Here is a 25,403-nt window from a genome sequence, read left to right on the forward strand (position 1 = left end):
ACTATCATGCTAAGTGAAATAAGTCAATCTCAGAAAACCAAAGGCCAAATGTTTTCCCAGATACACAGAAGCTAACTCACCATAAGTGTGGTGGTTGGGGAATAATAGAAGTTCTCTGGATTAGACAAAGGGGAATGAAGGGAAGAGATGGAAGATGGAATAAGAGCAGACAGTAGACTGAATCAGACATAACTTTCCCATGTTCTTATATGAATACACAACTGGTGTAACTCCATATGATGTACAAGCACAAAAATGGGAAGTTATACTCTGTGTATGCATGATGTGTCAAAATACATTCTATTGTCATGTATAATTAAGATGAACAAATAAAACATTTAAATTCCTCCTTTTAGTTGTTCTTACTAACTGAAATTGGTACTAAGAGTAGAGTTGTTGCTATGATATATGATGATGTAGTTCAAAACCCTTTGAAAATGGTTTGCAGAAGGAATTTGGAAAAGTTGGAGATGAAGCCTGGAAAAGCCTCAGAATTTTGTAAGCACAGCTTAAGTGGTGATTTTGGTGGAAGCTCAGAATACCAAAATGTCAATAAGAATGTGAACTGTGCTTATGTAGATTCAGAGGAAAATGAGGATTCTAGGAAGTGGAAATAGAGGTGATTTGTATTACAATTATGGCAAATAATTTGTCTAAATTTTATGCCTATCCTGAGACTCTGTATGAAGCTGAATTTAAGGGTGATAGACTAATTAATCTGGTAGAGGAAATTTCAAGGCAAAGTATCATTTAGATTGTGGCATGAATATTGTTGGTAGTTCTTAGCAGGTTTATTGTAAGAATGGGGAGGAGAGAATAAAGCTAAAGGATTTTTAAAATTTGAATTTGGCTAGAAAGGTATGTGTAGAGCTAGGGCCAAGGAAGGTGTGCTTGTAAGTGAATGTAGCCACTAAGGAGATACTAAGTACTTTGTACAAAGACAAATAGGCAAGATGCCTCAAGGGCATCTCAGAAATTTGCATGACCACACCCATCACAGGCTCAAGGATGTAGAAGGGAAAATTCCTTTGAGAGGAAGACCTTGCATAGGGGCCCTAGAAAGTTGATGCACCAGGATCAGCCATTCAGGTGCTCATTGGCCACAGGATTTATGATTCCAGGTGATCCAGATACTGCAGGAGCTGGCAGCAGACCTTGACATTATCCATGTAGTGCTGGTTCTTCAAGGAAATTGGATGCTAAAGTTAAGATATCATGTAGACTTCACCGATAATTCAAAAGAAAGTCTTGGAAGCCAAATTGTAGCAAAGTTGGAGTCCCTGCAGGCTTCCCCTGAGAAAGGTGATGCAGAAAGCTATAAAGGTAAAGCTAAAGCTAAAATGGGAACATCACCAGGAAATGAAAGATACTGATAATGTGGACTATCTGCTGAGAAAAGCTGTTAGCTGTGAATAGTGCCAAACTAAAAGAGACTCCATATGAGCTACAACCAGCATGGCCAATGGGGTGGGATTGTTTAAGACCTTTGGAGAGTACACCTTGTAGCCATGTTTCCTAGACTCTGTACAATAATTTATGGGAAGAATTACAGGACCTGTTTTCTCACCTGGGTTATGGTCATGTTTTGGTCCCATCACTTTTTTCTATGACCATACTGCTTTTTGGAATGAGAATGTTTACTCTGTGTCACTATATATGGGAGATATATGAACCAAAATAAACTTTTTATCTTCTAAGTTGTTCTTGTTAGGTATTCTGTTCACAGTGATGCAAAGCTTGCTAAAACACAAACCAATGAATAATCCAAACTAAAACAATGAGTAAAAGACCTAAATACACATTTCTCAAAGAAGACATACAATTTACCAACAGGTAAATGAAAAACTATTCAATGTCACTAATCATCAGGGAAATGCAAATCAAAGCCACAATGTGATATCTTCTCATTCTAATAAGAATGGCTATTCTATGAAAAGTGGTATGGATATTGCTCATAAAACTTGGGATGGAATAACCACTTGACCCAGCTATCCCACTCCTTGGTTTATACCTAAAGGACTTAAAATCAGCAAACTATAGTGAAACAACCACATCAACGTTTATAGCTGCTCAACTCACAATAATAGCCAAACTATGGAACCAACCTACATGTCCTTCAACAGATGAATGAATAAAAAAATGTGGTATATACCCACAATGGAATATTACTCAGCCTTAAAGAAGAATGAAATTATGGCATTTGCTGGTAAATGGATGAAGCTGGAGAATATAGTGCTAAGTGAAATAAGCCAATCCCCCAAAACCAAAGACTGAATGTTTTTCTGATATGCAGATGCTAATTTACAATAATGGGAGATGAGGTTCTAGGGGAAAATAAAGGTATTTTGGATTATGTAAAGGGGAGCAGAAGAGGGGTATGGAGGTAGGAAGGATAGTAGAATGAATTGGAAATTATTACTCTCTCTATATATGACTACATGACTGATGTGATTCTACATCATTTACAACCAGAAGATTGAGAAATTATACTCCATTTATGTAGGATGTGCCAAAGTTCATTCTACTGTCATGTATAAATAATTAGAACAATAAACAATGAAAAGACATAACAAATGATGGCAAGAATATGGAGAAAACAGAACTCTTGCTCATTGTTAGTGGGATTGTAAACTAGTACAGCCATTATCCAAAACAGAATAAAAGTACTGTTTTTAAAATACTCAAAATACTACCAAATTATCCAGCAATTCAACTACTGGCTATATTAAAAGGAAACAGTATGTTGAAAAGAAACCTGCCCACCCATGCTCATTCAGCACTCCTTACATTAGCAAAGATGTGCAATCAACCTATGTGTATATCATAAGATAAATAAATAAAGAACATGTGGCATATATACACAATGCAATGCTTGTCAATCATTACAAAGAAGGAAATCCTTTCATTTGTGACAACATGGATGAACATGGAGCACATCATTTTAAGTGAAATAAACCAGACAGAGAAAGACAAGTAACATATGATCTCACTTGTATGTGGAATCTAAAAAGTTGAAATTGTATCTGTAGAGAGTAAAATGATGTTCACTGGAGGCTAGGATGATTAGGGTGGAGGGAAGCATGGGGAGATATTGGTCAAAGGATAAAAAATTATAGTTAGGAGAAATAAATTCAAGATATCTATTGTACAAAAAGGTGACTATAATGATATATTGTGTCCTTGAGAAATGCAAAAAGAGTAGATGTCAAGTTCCCTCATCACAAAAATGATAACTTTTTAAGGAATGAATTTGTTAGATGTAATCATATACTATCTCTCAATTTAAAATTAAGATAAAAGGAAAACATGGTTATATGCAAAATAAAGTAGTATTCAGTATTTAAAAATGAGAAAGAAATTCTGTCATTCATTTGAAACAACATGAATAACGTAGAGGACATTATGCTAAGTGAAATAAGCCAGACATATAAAAACAAATATTGCAAGATCCCAATTATATGTGAAATTTGAAAAGGTTGAACTCAGAAGTTATGCACAGAATGGTGATTGCTATATGCTGAGGGAAATGTTGGTCTAAGGTGACAAAGTTTCAATAGAAGAAATAACTTTTTAACATCTATTGTATAGCATTGTGACTATAATAAGAATTATTATATATTCTAAAATTGCTAAGAGATTTCAATATTTTCATAAAAATAAGAATATGAAGTTATGACTATGTTAATTAGTTTGATGTAATCATTACACGATATATACATATAACAAAACATTTTAACATCTCCCATATTTTATACAATCATTATTTGTCAATAAAAAATTTTTAAATAGGAAAAATATGGCCATGAATACAAAGAAATTATCAGTAATATATTCATTCTAAAAGCTTTTCAGAAAACATTTCTTAGTTTAAAAGAATGTCTTCTAAGGATTTTATTTCTTAGCTCTTTTCACAGTAAAACTGGTGCAAGATTCTTTGATCAAATATGTCATATAAGGGTAAGCTTGAAATATGCTGTCATGTGAATGCATATTTTATCAATGAAAATATCACTGGTACTACTTTTTGCAGTGTATAATGTGACAGCTGGCATTTAAAAAATAATTTACAGATTCATCAAGGCTACTGTATGGTTCATCTTTTCAGACAGGATTAGCTGAAATTTCAGTTGCTATTTTGGCCACAGGCAGACAATATAGCAAAGACCCCAAATTGCCCTTTAGCCAGTTTTATGATTATCTGGTGATGGTGAATGCAAGCAATGAAGAAGTGACTGTCTGGCACTAAAAGATAAGCTTTCAGTCAAGAAGCAACTAATCGGTTTCTGTTGAAAGAAAATTTGACAATATAGAAGGTTGCATGTCCTGTTTTTCCTCAATGAACATTTTGCAACATTTAATCTTGAACTTCTAAATTAAGGACTGGGAACACTCTCAGTGATGTTCTCTCAATTACTATTCATTCTGATCAAACATTCCTGAATCAGTAAATTTTAAGATGCTGCTGATATAAGAGTATATAAAATAAGACCAAAATGTGGAGTTGGAAATAAAAGGCCTATTAATAATGTGCCAACCAAAGACTCAAAAGTCTTGACTCAGAATCTGTTCAAATGTAGAAAATCATTACATCTCCCTGACCTAAGATTGCTATAATCAGTCTCAGCTCTCATATAATCATGATCTTAAGATTACAATTTTAATAGTCACTTTCTAATTAAATCTTTTAATTTCATTCCTTCAGTAGATGAACATATCTCAAGCCCAAATCAGAGATTTGGCATGATTCATTCTATGTATGATACAAATAAAGCATGGTCTAATGGAAAGAGCAGTAAAATAAAAATAACAATTTCCACACCTTTCTCTGTTATTGTTAACAATAAATGCACAAATATAAAATAAATGTAGAATGATAATGGAGATGGGGTAAAAGATGAACTTGAAATGTAGCCAGTGACTGAATCACAAAGACCCTTGAAAATTCATTATGAAAGCCATTTAGTAACATCAATATTTAAAGCCTAAGGGTAGTTTGACTAGGTGTTTCAGAAACATTAAAGAAATAGCGCTGTGGACCTATATTGACACAGATAAGAAAATGGACAAAGAAAAGTTTATTGCAATAGTTCCTTGGTAGTAAAAACTGAATATCTGTGGACTAGTCCATTAGACATGATGAAAACTCTATATTGCATCACAGAAGGAAGAATATATTGCAGTGATGAGTCTCAGAGTCAAATTGGTAAGATTCTGGGATGCTGGAATTCAAATGAATGAATGAGCAAAACAAGAAAGGCTGAAAGACTCAAAGTTTATGAAAACATAAATATCCAGACCCTACTTTGAGAACACTAGCTACTGACTTTCAGACATCAAGATTAAATTTAGATTCTTCCCACTAGAGCAGAAGTAGTTTCTGATGTTAGTAGGATATCCACATAACTTTTCATCAAAAGTGAAACATTTATCAGAGAGAATGAAGGTGTTGTTAATAATTTATACTAGAATATCAGATAAAAATCAAGACCTTTTCTGGGAATACAAGAACTTATTATACTTACCTATCTTTTCTATGAGGTTTTGCTCAAGAACTTTGAAAAGTATAAGCTGAAGTTGAAAAGTCTCTGTTACCTTTATCTTTAGGCAACTGGAGAAACTCCTGGGGGAAGGGGATGAATCTTCATGATAAAATAGGTAGAATGCTAAACTATTTCACATCTAGAAAGTACAATTTGAAGTGAAATATACAGTACTGCTTTAAAAATCTGGATTCAAGTTCTTGCTTTAATTTACTATATGTGACCCTGGAAAAATCAAATCTTGAAAATCTCCTTATATTATTTGCAAAAATAGAAATAATAAAGCTTGTTTGTTGTATACAACTGTTTTAGGGATCAAATAAGTTAATGTAAAGTTTTCAAAATTTTTGAAGTTCTATGAAAGTATTAGAACATTACTAATATTAGATATTATTATTATCATAACAATAAAGTGATTAAGTCTATTGAGTTAAAAGATATTCAATAACTACTATGAGAAGTAGTTTGCATGCCCAAAATAAAATAACTAATAGAGACTAAGAGTTTTTTGTTTTGTATTGTTTTTTGGTCCCATTTATGAGTTTGGTGTTAATTTGAGCAATGTGTATAATTCTAACTTAACCAGTAGTACACAGTATGGGAATTTATACCATGTTTTAAACAGTTCTTCTCTAATTTTATTATATAAATATATGTATTACACTTGGGACTTAAGAAACTTATCTTTCATCTAAACTGAACCTTTAATTATTTTAGTGTCACACAGTCCATGAATAAAAAGGGTTATTCAGTTGAAATGAGATGGCAAAGTAAAAAGTCAACTGTCTAGGAACAGTGTTTTTAAAATGTTTCATAGCACCATGCATAATTTCATTCATAATTTTAAATAAAATAACCTATGGATCTTGTTCGCTTTCTTCTTTTCAAAAATTCCCCTTTCTACGTTTCCACATCAATTACATATGAATCGTGGGTTGCCTTTTTCAAAGAAGAAGAAATATATGCGTGTAAATGTAGAACTTGTCAGAATGAGATAGTAAGTACAATCCTGGTCCATTTTGAAGGGGGATGTGACCTTTAAAAGTAAAGAAGTGCTTCAAAGTAACAATGAATTGTCATATAGAAGGAGAAAGTTTGATTAAAGATTTACATCATAGGCTAACTAACATACCTAGTAAGTGTAACTTGAAAGAAAATATATTGGTCTGGTTATAGATCATCATCTCCAGATTATTAAAGAAATATTCTGAAATTAACATTTCATTTATCCACCTTTATAGGGAATTATGCTATTTTAAAAATGAATGGTAGGGTTGGAAGCATTCAAAATAGAAAAGATATCAGAGTAGCTCTGACCTGCTGCTTGTGGATAAATGCTGGAAAGATTAAAGTAAGCTAAATGTCTTCTATTAGTTGAAAAAAAATTGCTTATGAACATGTTGTGGGGAACTTTTAATGCCTAATAAGGCACCACTTAGGGAAAAAAAACTTGGATGATGAAATAATAAAATTCTGATAGTCTTATAAACCTTCATTCTAACATTATTCTCATTATACTATTTCAACTTTATCTATTTATCTGTTAATAGGTTGCTAGTAGCTTTATTTTCTCCCAATTTCCCTTATGATATTTTTTCTTGTAGTAAGGGATGTTTTTACAGATCTGAGTATTTGGAATGCAGAGCTTTATGAAAGGTGTAGATTTCTCATTTCAAGCTGTGAAACTTACACAGGAGAGAACTCAGTGGGGAGGATTTATCTGGCTTCACAGCTATGGCTGAGCTGTCAGAACAAAAGGATTGCAACAGAATAAGAATTGCACAAGAAGGAAAATACCAAAAGTAAAATCTCTTTGCTCAATATAACATAACTTACTAAACATGAGCTACTCCTAGTGTTACTAGGGCTGGGCCTTCCAGGAAACTGAGGCAGCATGAAGCCCCCCTCCCGACCACCCTTCAAATGCTGATTCTTGATATTAAATCAGAAAGATTTCAGACACGTTGCTTAGAATAACTGGCATGCACTTATTGGAAGGGTTGTAAAGGGGAGAAAGGGGCACTCTCAAGGGAGAGATTGGATCCTCTCAGAGAGAAAAGGGACAGCATGCCTCTCCTGGACTCTGGTTTTCCAGAGTCCCACCCAGTTCCACCTCTTGGCTTTTGACAGCAGGATGACATCACATTTTCAAGCCTCCACTGCCATGACCACTGTAGGTCACATTTGCATATGCTGAACAGTTCTAATTAGAACCTGTTCTTTCAGATTTTATAGTTAGATGTAATTAGCCTTATCTCCCTGAATTCTGTTGTAATCTCCTCTGTGTAAGGTTCACAAAAGTTCCCTGTTTCAGGGTAACTTGTGTTCTTGTTATCAAAATTATTATGGGCCTGCATTTTCTCCTGCTGATAACAGGTAGTTTTCTGAGAAATATGATATACCCTGTCCACTTAAGCCAGACAGAGCTGCATGTATTTTTTTTAAAACAAATCATGTGGGGGTCAGCTTAGTGGGACAATTTTATAAAACTATTCCCTTAATCTCATGTTTCCACCACTCACATCTGCCTGTCCCCATCACTGGAATACTAAATGTGTAGCTATATTATTTGGATTCTAGTGCATTGTGTAACACATGTAGACAGTTTTAATATATACATAACTTTTATGTAGTTTAATCCCAGAGTGGATAGAACTTCTCTGTCTAGTGTAGTGGCTGGCAAATTTACTGCCCTGGGCCAAAACTAGTAAACTAGCTTTTTGGTGGTGGTTGTGGGGTAATATTTGTTGATATTTTATCTAAAAGTAGCCAGGATAATTTTCATATCTATTGACTATGACTACTTTTGTGGTACACTATTCGAATTGAGTATTTGCAATAGAAACTATATGCCTGCAAAACAAACTATTAAATAAATTTTCTGATAGTTGTTCTAGTTTTAATTATTCCTGTACTCTTTCTTCCATCTCAAAGTGATAGAACTTTAAAAGAAACGATACAAGATGGAAAATGGTGGATTAGAAATATCCACCACACCGCAGCTACTCCTGGAGACTGGGTAGGAAAGTAGTGAGAAAGTGTTTCACTGCAACTCAGCAACCAGGTGAAACTCAGATATATTGGTATTTGAGAATTGAAAGAGATTTAATAAAATAAATAGACTGCATTGGTGCTAGGAACATGATAGCTGAAAGAGTCTCCCAGGGAGTTTAAGAAGTGCAGATTCCACTGCCAAGGAAAACTAAAATCTGAATAGAAAATAGGCTCCTGATACTGCAAAGCCAGTCAGTGTGGGGTACTTCTCAACAGACTTAGTGAAAGCTGGAAGGAGAGTCAGCTTCAACATCAGGACATTGCTTAAGCTTTCTGCACAGGAGACTAGAAATCCCTACAGTTTTCTCTGTGTGTATTTGTGTATGTTCTCTCTCTCTCTCTCTCTCTCTCTCTCTCTCTCTCTCTCTCTCTCTCTCGTATACCAAAGACCCAATGGTTAACTATGCTTTACTTCTCACTGAATTGGTAGATGCACAACCTGTGAGACTGTGACACAGATCCAGGCAGCAATAGACTGTGCAGTTGCTGATGTGTGGGTCTGTGAAGCACATAAAGGCAGAAGGCACTTTCTTTAGAAACTGGCTGTCTGAACACTGTAACAAGCAGCAAAACCTGCTAGAGTGAATGTGGGACTTGTGTGGGTCAGGTTGAAAGCTGCTACTCAATACAGTCTTCCTGGGCCTGATTACCTTCCCCATGCCCAAGGTGTTTGGAGGATCTGTTGCTTCAACCTGGGTGCTTCCTACACAAACCCCTGAGTGCAGAGACTGAGGCTCCTTGAAAGACATATGTAGCACATTTTGGATCAGTCCACAGGCTACCTGAGAGGGCTGGCCAGCAGCCCCTATTAGATCCATACACTGGTAACTGGGTACAATAAAACCCTGCAATTAATGTGACTTCTGCTCTGAAGTGGATAATGCCCCCCCTCCCCCCCCGCCAGCACTTGCTGGCAGGCAAGGAGGTGGAGCTCAGCATATAAATTCCCTTAAAAAGTTTGGCTGTTTGGGGCCCAAACTGGGAATAAGTTGAATGATAATTGTATCCCTTAAACCTCCTCTTAGATGGGGGATTCTACAATCAAAGTTTCAGAAAGACGTGTCTCCATTTTAAATATTCCAGCAAAGAGAAAGATTAATTTTTTTTAAATTTTCTTATTTATTTATTTTTAAATTCATTCTAATTTGTTATATATGACAGCAGAATGCATTTCAATTCATAGTACACATACAGAGCACACTTTTTCATGTCTCTGGTTGTACACAAATTAGGGTTACACCATTCGTGACTTCATATATGTACTTGGGGTAATGATGTCCATCTCATTCCACCATCTTTCCTATGCCCCTAATCCCTCCCATCCCCTCCATCCCTTTTGCCCTATCTAAAGCTCCTCCATTCCTCCCATGCCATCCCTATTATGGATCAGCATCCTCATATCAGAGAAAACATTCAGCATTTGGTTTTTGGGATTGACTTATTGCACTTGGCATAATGTTCTCCAACTCCATGATTGATGTTGCATTCTTTTTTTTTTTTTTTGTAAATTGTTTTGTTATGTCTTCCCTCATTATTTGTTTTTTTATAATTCTATAAAATTTTACCAATTGGAGTTTTATAAATAACTCTTGATTTCCACCTTTATTCTCTTTCTTTCTAATTTATCCTTGCTCATTTTCTTTATTCTCCCTTCACTCTCCCACTTTTTTCCCTTTCTTTCAATATAATCTATTAAGTGTACTATCATTATCAAAGTTTCAGCATTCTATATTTCTCACCTACTTTTCACATTATCTAGTAGACTTATAGAGATCATCAGTAATAAGTTTTCTATTACTTGGTGATATATAGTTTGCCTTTAAGTTACCACTATTACTTGTGGTTACTTTCTCCTTTCAATGAAGAGCTGGTAGTTGAACCTATCAGTTTGAGCACACTGATTGAGTGCTTTGACAGTAAAGAAAATGCCCCCAGTCCAGGGAACAACATAAAGAGGTGACTGATCAGTAAAAGACCCTCACAAAATCAATAAATAGGAATTCATCACAACAGATGTAAGAGCAACACAGAATCACAGGAGACATAAAGAAATAAACCAACAAGAGACCTTCAAAAGTTTAAAATTTATAAATAATTGAATCCACAGATATTAAAGTGAATTGAATGTTGACCATTTTAAAACTTGATTACTATAGTAATTAAAAATTAGAGTAAGAAATAAGGAAGGAAGTAGTGTAGACAACACAGTATATTAAAAATATATAAAGAGATTTTGAAAAAAAAAACAGAAATCTTGGGAATGAAAGTAACAATAAGTTAAACAAAAAACTCACTTGAAGGTCTCTATAGACTAGATTAATAAAAGATGGAATTTCAGAACTTGAAGACAAGGTGGTTATACTGAACCATTCAGACACTATTAAAGAAAAAAAAAGAATAAAAAAATATGATCAGAATATGAAAGAACATTGGAACATTAAGAGACCTAATTTAAGACTCATAGATATTGAGAAAGTAGCAGAGATATAGGCTAATGACATTGGTAACTGTACAATAAAATAATAGTAGAAAATTTCCAAACCTTGGGAATGAAATGGACATCCAAATTGCTGAAAACATTTAGCACCATAAATAGATAAGACCAGGAAAGAACCTCTTCACAATACATTATAGTTTGAGTTAGCTTTTTTGTTGCTGTATCCTAATACCTGAGAAGAACAGCTTAAAATCTGGAAGATTTATTTTGACTCAAAGCTTCAGAGGATTCAATCCAGCTGACTTCAAGGCTGGGCAAAGGAAAGCTGACAAGCTCACAGTAGCCATGGAAGAGAGAATGAGAAATGGGGAGGGAGGGGCTAGGAACAAAATAATCCTTTCCAGGGCATATCCCCAGTGACCTTTGCTTCCAACTAGGTCCCACCTCCTAGTAGTCCACTCAGCTATCAGTGGATGAATCTATCAACTGGATTTATTCACCAGAGACTTCATGATACAATTATTGCCTAAAACCCCCACATCTGAACCTTGCATACTTTAGAAATATAGACATTCCCATATTTATTGTGGTATAATTCCTAATAGACAAGTTATGGAGCCAGCCTAGATGTCCATCAACAGGTGAATGGATAAATAAAATGTAGTATATATACACAATGAACTTTTAGTCAGCCACAAAGAAGAATAAAATTATGTCATTTGTATGAAAATGGATGAGAGCGCCATGTTGAGCAAAATAAGTCAGACTCAGAAAAAAAAAATGTGGTGTGCTTTCTCTCATATGTGGAAGCTACAGAGTAAAAGAAGATAAAAAAAAAGTATTCTCATAAAATTAGAAGAGAGACCCTTAAGGTAAAGGAAGGAAGTGGGCAAGGAGAGGTAATATGGAGTGACATTAATCAAGTTATATTATATGCATGTATGAATATGACACAATGAAACACTATTTTATGTAATTAATATACACTAATAAGAAAAAAGAAAAAAAGCACACAAGATTCATTTAGGGTTACACATATTCTACAAGGCAGCTGAAGCAAATCCCTAAGAAACCAAATTGAGGACAGGGACAATTCACAATAGGAACCACATTAGTGAATATCCTTTAGAGTCATCTCTATTCCTCCATATGTCACTGTTGCATGGATGCAAAATTTCAAGTACATTGTATACCATCAAGCTGGTAACCAAACCCTCTTCTAAGTTGTACCCATTTATTCATTTGGTCATTCTATAATTGAGCATCTTCCTTGAGATTCATATTTACCTGGGAATAATCTAACCTAGAAGTTCAAATGGCTATTTAAAAAAAAAAACTTCATTATTATTAAAATGGGGTCATGCTTGCTGATGCAGAATAAAAATACATATACCCTTAATACCAAGGTCTGACCTTGATTATTTGAGCAGGAGAGCTATAGGTAGTTTCTAGTATGATTGAATATTTAATGTATAGCATAAGCAAAACATTTTAGTAGTTCATTTCATGTAAAATTGATTCATTGCTGATTCATAAGAATACCATAAGAATACATGCATGCACAAACACACATACCCATGCGTATGTGCACACAAACAAACATACAAACACATATTCAACAAATTAAACAAAATATCCAAACTAAGAATTAGGTGAATATATATATATATATATATATATATATATATATATATACTAATACTTAATTCTTTTTGTCAGCTCATTTCACTTTTTAAGGTGCTATATTTCCCCCAGAATATAGGTGTTAGATTTTCCCCAGTATATATATATATATATATATATATATATATATATATACCCAGTATATATATATATATATATATATATATATATATATATATATATATTCCCCAGTATAATATATATATATATTAATATATATGATACACACACACACACACATTTTAGACTTTGAGATAGGGTCTCATTAAGTTGCTTAGGGCCTCACCATGTTGTTGAGACTGGCTTTGAACTCACAATCATCCTGCCTCAGCAACGCCAGCTGCTGAGATTACAGGCATGTGCCAAAGTGCCCAGGAAGGGGTCAATAGATCTAAAATATGTTAATGACTTTTATTTTATTTTATTTTATTTTCGTGGTTCTGAGGATTGAACCCAAGGCATTGTGCATGTAAGGCAAGCACTCTACCAACTGAACTATATCCCAAGCCCATTAATGACTTTTATTTTATCATAAATTATTTATTTCCAAATCTTCAACTTTTTAGCCTTTTTGCTTTTATTGATAGTCATTTGTAAGATAGGATCAATAATACCTATATTTCAGAGTTGTTATTTATATTCATTTTTCAGAATTATGAAGATTAATAGCAGAATATGCAGATTAATAGCATGAACACACAGTACCACTCTGTTATAGTTTGGATCTAAAATGCCCCCTGAGAAGCTCTTAAGGAAGCAGGATTCCTATTGCAGCATGATTCAGAAGTGAGGCTTTTAGGCAATGATTATAATCTTATCAGTGGAATAATCAACTTGATAAATTAACAATTTGGATAGACTACTGGGTGGTTTACTGTAGGAAAATGTGTTAACTGGAGGAGGTAGGTAACTAAGGGTGTGTCCTTCAATTTTATGTGTCCACGCCACCTACATTTCTCTTTTCTCTGCTTCCTGGCTGCCATACACCAAGTAGTTTCCTTCTGCCATGCCCCTCTGCCATTCCTTTCCACAAATTGTTTCTGCCTTGGAGCCAGCTACCATGAACTGAATCCACCATGAGCCAAAATAAATATTTCTTCCTTTTAGTTGTTGTTGTTAGGTATTTTGGTCACAGTGATGAAAAGCTAACTAACATTTCCCAGAATGAAACAGAAAGGAGAAGTTGGGAATTCTTCAACTCTGCACATACACAAACCCTTTAATAATGTATGTCCTATTTTATTATTAACATGAAGGATATAAAGTAGCTTTTATACACTTCATATCATTGTGAACAGTGATTTTAAATACATTTTGAGTAACTAACTTCTTTTAGATGACTATGGAAGAGAAATACAACTTCCTTCAAAAAATATGTATATGTCTAAAATTTCTCAGAAAAATCTCTGGAGCTTCACACACCATTTTAAAGTCTATTTGGTACTTCAGTTTGGATATTTCCTGCCATAATACAGTGTGTTAGGTAGTTTTGAATTTTTGTGACAAATACATGAGGGGGTGGACTTAAAAGACAGAAGGTTTATTTTGGGTCATAGTTTCAGAAGTTTCAGTGCATGGTCTGGTACATCCATTTCTTTAAGCCTGAGGCAAGGCAAAAGAGCATGGATGAATGGTCTAGCAGAGGAAAACTGCTCAGCTCATGGCAGCTGGAATGAAGAGAGAGAGAGAGAGAGAGAGAGAGAGAGAGAGAGAGAAAGAAAGAGAGAGAGAGAGAGAGAGAGAGAGAGAGGCTAGAGACAAGAAATGTCCCTCCAGAGCATATCCACAGTGACCTACTTCTTCCAAACATGCCCACCCACTAATGAAGTCACAAAGCCCTCATGATCTAAACATTTCCCAAAGCCCCACCTCTGAACATCAGTGTATGGGGACAAAGACTTCAACACGTGAGTCTTGGGGAACATATATGATCTACACCATAACATACAGTTTTAAACAAAAGGTTGCATAATTTTTACTTTTCTTATTATTTTACTCAAAACTTATTTTCTTTTCAATATTAAAACATCACTTCAATCTCAATCTTACCTAATATCATCCATAAAATGGATACCAGTCTGTCTTTTTCGATACTTAAATTACTACTTGGCTGCGTATGAAATCCTGTTCTCTTTCTTTTTAAACATTAATTCTTTTAGTTTTGCTTCTCATTTTTTACAGATTAATTCAATACATGAATACTAGAATTCTGAATATCTTGTACAAGAAGGCATTTTCTGTTTTTTTTCTTTATTTTTATTTTCTAGCTTAATTAATTTCTTTTACTTTTTGAAAGTTTTCAGTTGAATCTCTTCTTCCTGGTAAGCCTGTTATTCTTTTTTGTTTCTGGAGCATCTTTGTTTTTGTCAACCCTTATTTCATATCTTCCTGAGGTTTCTTGTCTATTTTCTGAATTTTTGAATTTATGATTTGAAGTTTTTTTCGTAATTTTAGAACTTTTACTTCAAGCTGAGATGGTATGGCAGGGTTTCCTTGCTTTGATTGTGTTATGTTTGGTTTCCGGAAAGAGTTTCCAACATGTAAGTTTTCATTTTCATTTTCTATTTTCTTCTAATAATAGTTTCCTATGGTTTTTGGTGTTCTGTTTTCTGTTTATTCTTTCAATGTGTCATGTTTTCAAAATGAGCAATAGGAATCAGGGGTAAGATGTTTTTGTGACTTCTTAGTTTCTTAGTTCACTATACCCAGAGTTGTGGTGAAATGCAATGGATTTTAATTCATGTCATTTTTATTTGGTCAAGGGAAAAGAACTGATGTGCTTTATCAATTTGTGACTTAATTTTGTTTCGTAATTCATTTAATTTTCATCACTTATTCATTTTTCCCTTATACTGTAAGGGTAAAATTTCTAAGCTGTTTCTAAACCGCAAAGCCTGAGTTAAAGTGTAAAAGATCAGGCATTGTAAAGTTTCCAAGCTGCAGGGCCTGAGTAAGTGAAGGACCAGGTATTGTTAAAATCCTCTGCTAGGACAATACCCGAACTGCCCAGTAAATATTCCCACTGACTCCCTGGTTGTCTAATAACCTGGGACTCTGTGTAGTTTGTCACGTAGTCCTTTAGGCCCTAAAACCAATCAGTTTGAATGTGTACCCCGCTTAGAAGTGACCAATCACCCCTGCCCAGCCTGTTCCCACCAATGAATGTACTAATCATGTCTCAGAGTTGTTGTTCAATTTTTCGGCGCCTCATGATGATTTGTTCTGATATATGCAAAGGCCCCCGCCCTCCCCAAAAAGTGTACTTAAGCTCTGCTTGACCTCTGCTCTGGGCTCTGGGCTGCTCTCCTTTCTTGAGTGGGCACGGAGCCCCAGCATGCTGGTTCAATAAATCCCCTTCTGCCAATTGCATGAAGCCAGTCTCTTGTGGTCTCTTTCTCCGATGCTTCGCTGGACCCTTACAATACCAACACATGAAGTGATATCTCCTGTTTCTAAATTGTCCCATTTTTCCCTTGAAATAATGCTTCCCTAAGACTTCTCATATACTTTCAAGTTTTTTGGGTTTTTTTTTATCCCACTTCAATTATTTTCCTGATTTTGTGCATTATATCTCACCTGTACTAAATATTTCCACACCCAAGTAAGGTTCCTCTTTCTCTGGGAATGATTTTATCCATGTTCTGCCATAGGTAGTACATGAGACCTCTACTTTTCTGTGATTTCTTTGCTGAGTCTGGTGTGGCATGGACTCAAACTGACCCTCTAATTTCAAAATATTTATTGACTACTATCTCTTTTCTTTAACATTGCTGTAACAAATTACCATAAACCAGATGGGTTAAAACAATAAAAATGAATTTTCTCTTAGTTTGTGAAACTAAAAATCTGAAAAGAAAGTGGTAGCAGGGCCATGATCATCTCTCAAGTCTCTGGGAAAGAATCCTCCCTTTCCTGTTCCTTGTTTCTGGTGGTTGTCAGCAATTGTAGGCTTTCTTATACAAGTGTTTGAAGACCCCACAAAGACATTCAGATTTAGTTAGCTGTCACTATCTTAAGGGAATCTGGATCACCACAATAATAACGAAAACTAAGAAAATAATTTCTGGAAATATTTTAACAATTTTGCCCAAAGATGGTCTTATTTAGACCAACTGAAAAGCCAGCTGACATAACGGACCTTGGAGATTATCTTGATGACAACACAGACGCAGGATGCTAGTAGTAAATTAAATTTTAACAGTTGGTTAGCCAGTGATTTTTATTTTCATAAACAATGTCTATATCTGTTCTATAAGTTGATAGATTTAACACAATTTCTTCCCTGTCCTTTGTACTCTATAGAATCACAAACATTTTATCAAAAGATAAATTTTCTGGTTCGTTTTTTTTTTTCTATCCACTCACATGTCTCTATATTCCTAAATCCCAATGTGATGATACTTAATTATCATTATTGTATTCTTTCCAGCTATCCTCAGGCAGAATCTTGAAGTTAGTAATCCTAGGGAAATTACATAGATTCTTAAAGAACAAAATTGCTAAAAAAAAAAAAAAAACCTTTTTACTTACAAGGAATTTATAAAATTATTATGTGTTTACTGATTGGATGGATCATGGTATCCATTTAAAATATTCATTCTTGAGTGCATTATTTGCATTTGAATAATATATGTTCACATTTATGATTGATATATCTTTCTATAGCAATTACAATTACATAAATGTGTGGTGCATATATGCACAGTTCTCTTTAATGAGTTATCTTAGTTAAGAAACACTTTTCTTCAGCAGCTATGTGGAAAGTATGAGAACAAGTATAAAATAACAGATGATTCCTGATATCAACATGTTTGTGAAATAGGGATCAAAGACAGGGAATTGTTGGGGGTTTTTAGCCCTCCATTTCCTCCTGAACTGAGGGAGAGATGGAGAAAGCATGCCCTGACCAGGATGAACAAAGAAAGGTAAAAGTCGACTGGCCGCCCACACCCAGCCCCCCCTCATGGAGGACAATCAGAAGCTCGCCAGGGAGACCACTCAAAGCAGGATCTCCTTTATTGAGAAAACACACACAGCTAATATAATGTACAGGAGCCAATCAGGATAAAGGTCAGCAGGGTGGGGAGAGTTCATGTGTACACCCATCCTACAGGCAGTAATGGGAGACAGGAGCTTTCCTGTCCCTGAGGGCAGAAGGGTTCTGAGCCTATCCTAGGGGTGATCTGATTTTTTGTCACAACCCAGGCAATGCCTCCTGGCTGATTGCCAGGTGCCATCTAGCCATTTGCAGCCCCAGGACCCGAAAGCGGAAAGCAGGTAGCAAGTTAGATTTCCTCCTTTCTGATGCAACATGCCCCACATGTTACATCATGCCCTACAGGGAATATATCCAAATATTTTTAGATTACTTTTTTTGAAACCTAAAATCTTTGAAAATCATCCAAATAACATGATTTATGTACATATCCATTATCAAAATCATGCTACAAGGTAACCTTATCAAGGGAAATAATAGTGTTATGTACACACACACACACACACACACACACACACAAATACAGCTCCTGTCTCTTTATATGAATGTCAGACTAGATAAAGATGAAATAAAAGCTGAATTAGATCTCCCTTATCTGGCAATCTTTCTCTGTGTTTCAATGCTTATTCTCAAAAACATTGCAGCACAGTTCTTCTCACCTTTTACTGTAATATGTGCTGTGAATACTATTAGTCCACGAACTTCCACATTGATAGAGCAATTGTTATGGGACTTCTTGTGTATATAAGGAGTAGTCAGTTTTAATTTTCTATATTCTTTCCTACTTGTCCTACTTTGAACCTGTTTGTCTGTATATTCATTAGTCACTCTGACTCTGTTTTGTTCTCTTTAGAAGGTGACTAGAACACTCTGGACTTCCCAGTCACTCCTCTCTGTTGACTTAAACCTAAGGGAAGTTATAGTGAGAGATTGGACGGTAGGACAAGTAGCTGTTTTTCCACTGTGGTTCCAGAACGGCCAGATGGCCAGGTAGGTCTGCCATAGCTTAGCTTTCATTCAGCAAAAGTATCATATCTCTTTACTGTAGAATTGGCAGGGGATTCCTGATATTGCCAATATATTGGTTACCTCACTGCCTCTCATTGATTTTTCAGTTCTTCCATCAACTGGGAAAAAAACAACTACATCAAAGTCCATCTGCTTTAGGGGCTGGGGTTGTGTCTCAGCGGTAGAGAGCTTGCCTCGCACGTGCAAGACCCTGGGTTTGATCCTCAGCATCACATAAAAATAAATAGTGAAATAAAGGTATTGTATCCAACTACAACTAAAAAAATAAATAAATATTTTTTAAAAAGGCCATCTGCTTTAAATGCTATGTTATGTTTCCTGGTTTCATCTTGGTTGGTCAGACCAGAATTAATATACACACAATGAGGCATTTCAGTGGAATGGTTAGACAACAGGGAAAGCTTAGAAAATAAACTACAAATTTCTGAATTTTTACTTTCTTCTGAATAAATGTATCCCTAAACACCACAATAATCTTGTATTTTAAGATGCTATTAAATAGGCATAGGCTTTTTGTATATTTTGACAATAGTAACCATCTATGAGCATGAAAATTTTCATTCTTAGTTATGTTGTCTGTATTCTTCCAATGGGAGAAACTATTTCAATGAACTATTAGTTGAGATTTAACCAATACCTTTCCCTCTAGTAAATCAACCACTTACCATATATTTGTTGAATTCTTTCTGTGTGCAAAACATGGCTATTGGATAAGAACAAATAAAGACATAAGAAATTATAAGGAAAAAAAGTGAAAAAACAAAAATGTACCTTTGCTGTGAAATATTTACTGATCTCTAAAGAAAAACATTGGGATTTCAATTTAGAAACTTTTTCTTGATTAACTTCTACATAAGGATAAAAATGGATTAACTTATTTATTTTTCTTTTTTTCTTTTTTTTTATTGTTGGTCGTTCGAAACATTACATAGTTCTTAATACATCATATTTCACAGTTTGATTCAAGTGGGTTATGAACTCCCGCTTTTACCCCATATACAGATTGCTGTATCACATCAGTTACCCTTCCATTGATTGACATATTGCCTTTCTAGTGTCTGATGTATTCTGCTGTCTGTCCTATTCTCTACTATCCCCCCTCCCCTCCCCTCCCCTCCCCTTTTCTCTCTCTACCCCTTCTACTGTAAATCATTTCTTCCATTTGTATTATCTTGTCTTACCCCTCCTTTCCTCTTCTATGTCATTTTGTATAACCCTGAGGATCGCCTTCCATTTCCATGCAATTTCCCTTCTCACTCCCTTTCCCTCCCACCTCTCATCCCTGTTTAATGTAAATCTTCTTCTCAAGCTCTTCGTCCCTACCCTGTCCTTGTTTACTCCCCTTATATCAAAGGAGTCATTTGGTATTTGTTTTTTAAAGATTGACTAGCTTCACTTAGCATAATCTGCTCTAATGCCATCCATTTCCCTCCAAACTCTATGATTTTGTCATTTTTTAATGCAGAGTAATACTCCATTGTGTATAAATACTTTTTTCTCAGCAGCACATGGAACCTTCTCAAAAATAGACTATATATTATGTCACAGGGCAACTCTTAGACAATATAAAGGGGTAGAGATAATACCATGCATCTTATCTGATCATAATGGAATGAAACTGAAAATCAATGATAAAAGAAGGAAGGAAAAATTAAGCATCACCTGGAGAATGAACAATAGGTTGCTGAATGATCAACGGGTTTTAGAAGACATCAAGGAGGAAATTAAAAACTTCCTAGAGTTAAATGAAAACACAGACACAACACATCGGAATCTATGGGACACATTGAAAGCAGTTCTAAGAGGAAAATTCATTGCTTGGAGTTCATTCCTCAAAAAAAGATAAAACCAACAAATAAATGATCTCATACTTCATCTCAAAATCCTAGAAAAAGAAGAGCAAAACAACAGCAAAAGAAGTAGAAGGCAAGAAATAATTAAAATCAGAGCTGAAATTAATGAAATTGAAACAAAAGAAACAATTGAAAAAATAACTTATCTTTTTATAAGCAGAGAGAACTTATTACTCACATGTTTAACTGCAGCTCCTAAATTCTCCCTTATCTTTTTTCATGATAGCATTTGTAGGCTAACAGTTTGCTTTGAGTGCCTTTCATTCTACTCACATTTTTGCATGAGAAAAACTGAAGCCAAAGAATCGGTTTGAAGAGAACTGTAATTTACATCCTGAATCATAAAATACCATAGTTTACCCGATTACAGTGTGCTGTTTTTTTTTTAATTCAGAGATTTAAGCATGTCTTCTCTGACTCTATAGCACAGAATATATGTTATTACAAAATCCTCTGGATTCTGCATATTCTAAACAAAGGACCACTTTTACCACACACATAAGACCATAAATGTAAAGCTGATATGGAGCTACATTTAGCTCAGTGAAACAGGAAGATAATGAACGCTAATTTTCTGATCTGAAGGTATTCAAACACTCCCCCAAGGTAACATGAACAATGTAACATGGTTTAATAGGGTACAATGTTGAATGTTTTATTGTTAAAATTTCTGATTTTTCTTCCTAAGAAAAAAAGTGGTGAAGTGGTTTATTATTTTGTTTATTTATTTTGCAATGGATAAATCCTTGTTTCATTTCAATGGCTGATCTACATAATCACCAAGGTTACAGACAAGAAGATAACAAGAAGAGATTTATTTTTGTTATCTTCTTTCTTAACAGAGTCTTGATGATCTCCTTGGCCTGTATATGCTCCTCATCCTACTTGTCCTGCCTCCCTGATGGTAGATCTACTGGTCTCTGCTTAGTCAGCTAGGAGCTTCCTGTTGGCCTTTTCTGCATTTAGTTTGTAGATGTAGTCCATGAAAATATGCTTGTTTTTAAACACATTACCCTTCAAGTACAGGCTGTGATACATCTGGCAGTCAGTTTTCTTAGATCCACAGTATTTCTTGAGAAGCCTGTAAAGAATCCTCATCCTCCTTATTTGGGTTGATTTCTCCAGCATTTAAGGATTGGCACACTCTTTCCTTGCCTATTTCCATATACCTACCTTTTTGGGAAGCCAAGGCACTTTCCTGGTATGAAGTCTGGGAATAGACAGTCACAAGCTTGTGGATGAACAGCTAATCTTTCATCAGCTTCCAGATCTTCTGCCAAAAGTTGGCATTAGCTATTTAATCTGTCTGATTGGGATCTAACAGACCATTTTCCCACAGCTGAGGACACTGAGGCAAGCCACTTCTGAAGCGTGAGCATACTTATGGTTGTGGATCTGACAACAAAGGGAAAGCTTATGAAGTACTATAAATGTGTAAAGTATTAATCAAATATGCTAGAAAAATAAAAATGAGATTATGGTTTGCCATACAACAGATATGATAGGCAGTTAGAAAGTATACATTATTTTTGACTCTAAATACACAGTTTGCACATAGATTTGAGTGGTTTTATAATCAAATTACTGCCTGTTCATTTGAAAACATCTTAATTAATATTCTGCATATATATTTTATTGTAATTCAGTTTTAAAAATCATACCAAGCAAAACAAAAAGCCACATGAAAAAGAAAATATTTCTGGACAAGAGAATATGAGTTTAACATTATCTAATGGTAGAAATTTAAAATTAATTAGTTGATTTCAAACAAGAAATTTGACAACTATCAAAAGAAAAATCGTTTAGGAATACAAAGAAAATATTATAGAGATTTTTTGTTGTAAATTATTCTAATAAATAAAATATGTTTCTTAAAAAGTTAAATTTTATTTTATAGTCTTCTCCCATGCTTGGGTAATTGGGAAATTTAAAACATTAACATGAGTATAGATGAAAGTGAATTTTTATCACTGCATTGGATTCTACTTACTTTTACTTCTTTGGTATTTGCGATTAGTACAAGGATTTGAAATATGTTTTATTTGAAGTATGAGAGCTAATCATAAGCAACAATGAAAAAAGAAAATTAAATTTAAAAAATAACAATTAGTAAGACTGAGGTAAGGTTCCAGTTTGCAATAGAAGGTTATCTATGAAATTGTTACTTTAATGTCAGTTTTCTCCTTCTCTTTTTGTTCTCCAATGTCTGGAGCATTTCTAATGTTCCCTGTTGGAAATCATTTATCAGTTTAATGAAACATTCAAGAAAGGCTAACCAGAGGGGAGGAGGAGGGAAGATCTGATTCTTTTGTGGCACACATAGTATAACTACCCATCTCTCAGTATATCTGACAGACTCCAAACATTAAATTAACTGAAATGAAAACCTCATTCTGAACTGTGATATCCTGAGATTTTATGTCCAAATCCATTAAACACACTGCAGAGAAAAGGATAGCAAATGCATGGTTGAATATATGCTCATAGAAAGCTTCCATACTTTGTTAACTTCATAGCTGAATTGATCCACAGGGTGCAAGGCCAGGCACTGAGTATAGTAAATGGCCTGGCAGAGCTGGGAATGAAATTGCCTTCTGAATGAAATCACGACATTGGAAAGAAGCTCAAAATCAGAATCATTTTCTATTTTGTGATCCTTCTACTATTCATGTGAATTTAAGTATGTGGAAATGGAGCTTGTAAGTGATTGCTGCTCAAAGGCAATGCCAGTTGTTGGAGTGATGAGGTTTTCATAAAGACTAGAGTTTGATGGAAACCTTCTCAACCATCCCTCCCTTGATTGTTTGGGTATTTCTTGGTATCTTTAAGAGCTTCACTAGATCACTATCATAAGTTATTAAATTCTTCACTTCTTTTATTATTACCTTCATACTTTAACAAGTTTCAATGGCATACAGAGAAGTTTTCATTTTTTCTGTCTTGATGAAAGACCATATACAACTATCTAAAAGTCAGCAGCATGAGGTTAATGGCAATGAACTAGAATAAAACTAAATGTCACCACATCTTACTTTTTTCTAAAGCCTTCTAAGTAGATAAGACATGTTCAGAAAGCTGTAAAATGTGCCCTTTGCTTACAAGAAAAAGGTCACTTCTGCATTAACAAATTGTAATAGGTTACTCATAAATGATCATATCAGTGACTGAAATATGGTGCCTTGCATATTTTAAATATTGGTACAATTACTTTGACCCTAACTAGTGATTCTTTTTTTTTAAACCTGTTAGGTAGTGCTTGAAAGATTTGAAAGATTGAATAAATAAATATAAATTCAAGAACCAAATAAAACAAGTCACAAAGTCAACATAATCACATTTTTTGTCACTTACACAGCTTACCTTTCAAGACTACATATTTAATTTTGCATGACCATAAACCTGAAAATTATCATACTCAGGATATACACAACAACCTTTTGGACTACAACAGATATGATAGGCAGTTAGAAAGTATACATGGAAAATTTACAAGGGCATGCTCTTTTGTAATATATTCTTTTGAAAAAATACATTGTAAAATACCTGTCATGAAAGGGCAGCTAAAAACCAAGTGTACATCTTCAACTAACAATTTCTATTTGAATTTTTTTGATACGTTGACAAAAATGGAAGCAGAACTATGGCTAGGCCATTTGAATCAGTCTCGCTGTCTACATCTTAAGTTTTTGTTTGTTTGTTTGTTTGTTTGGTGTTCATTTTTATACCATCTACTGATTATTGAAGAATTTCAGAACTCCTTCATTAGAGCCAATTCTTATGGTCATGGAAAATATCCAACTTGTTACTGTTTTGAGACCCTTTAAATGAGAAAATACAATTTACAATTGTGTACACTGGTCACTAGGATTACAACAAAAATAACAGGCAGCAGATAATGGATAAAGAATGACAAATAGGCTTGGCTAGACGTCCTCACAATGTTAAAAAAGAATTAGTATTTATACTCAGAACATTTGCAGAACTGGAAAAGCGAAGCTCTGCTGGGTCTTTAGTTACATGGTGGAATGCCTGGCTAGCACATGTCTGCCCAGCTGGATCTCCAGCACTACAATAAATAAATAATTAAGCAAAGTCTTGATTCTAGTAAATTGGGTATTCTAGTAAATAGCTATTAAATGCAATGCCAGTCCATACCCCAAATATCTCATGAAACAAAGTATTTAATACAGGATTGGAACTTGACAAGAATTTGTAAGGTAAAAAGCATAGCATGATTTTTTTTCCTGTGAAGCTTTCCTAAATAACTTTTATTATTTATTTATTAAATAAGTATCTGTTGAATGCTTACCATATGACAGGCCCTTGTTTACTTTGGATAATAACTGAAGAACAGAGATATGGTTCTTGTCCTCAACAAATATACAAAAAGAAATTAATCACTTCTTTCTCTTTACTCAAATAGGTGTTTATTCATGTTAAAAATAATTATAATCACTGAGGTTCATTTTTGTGTTTTCCACTAAAATGTGAGCCCCTAGCCAGATCAGGACAAATGCAATATTTGCTGTTTGAATTTCCACCACATTGTTCAGTAACTAGTCATGATGGTTTCTTTGTAAGGAACTATGAAGATAATAAATAAATGGTTGATGACAAACATATACTTGAAACTTTCAGTTCAGCTGCTGCTATTAAATATATAAGAAAAAGTTTAGGCCTAATTTTCTATTCTATTGAAATGTTTAAAATTATTTCCAGGACTAAGGGTTCAGTGAAATTTGATTGACTAGTGTGAAAACTTCTTTTCTTGGGAAAGAGATACATATGGAAACAAACTTTAAGGTCAAAAT

General features: G+C 34.5%; 1 pseudogene; it reads right to left on the minus strand.

The window, feature by feature from the left end:
• Nucleotides 1-16,596: 16,596 nt before the first annotated feature.
• Nucleotides 16,597-25,403, minus strand: part of LOC113177603 (large ribosomal subunit protein eL19 pseudogene) — a 54,327-nt pseudogene continuing 45,520 nt past the window's right edge.

Source organism: Urocitellus parryii, chromosome X (genome assembly GCF_045843805.1).
Source record: "Urocitellus parryii isolate mUroPar1 chromosome X, mUroPar1.hap1, whole genome shotgun sequence".
NCBI lineage: Eukaryota > Metazoa > Chordata > Mammalia > Rodentia > Sciuridae > Urocitellus > Urocitellus parryii.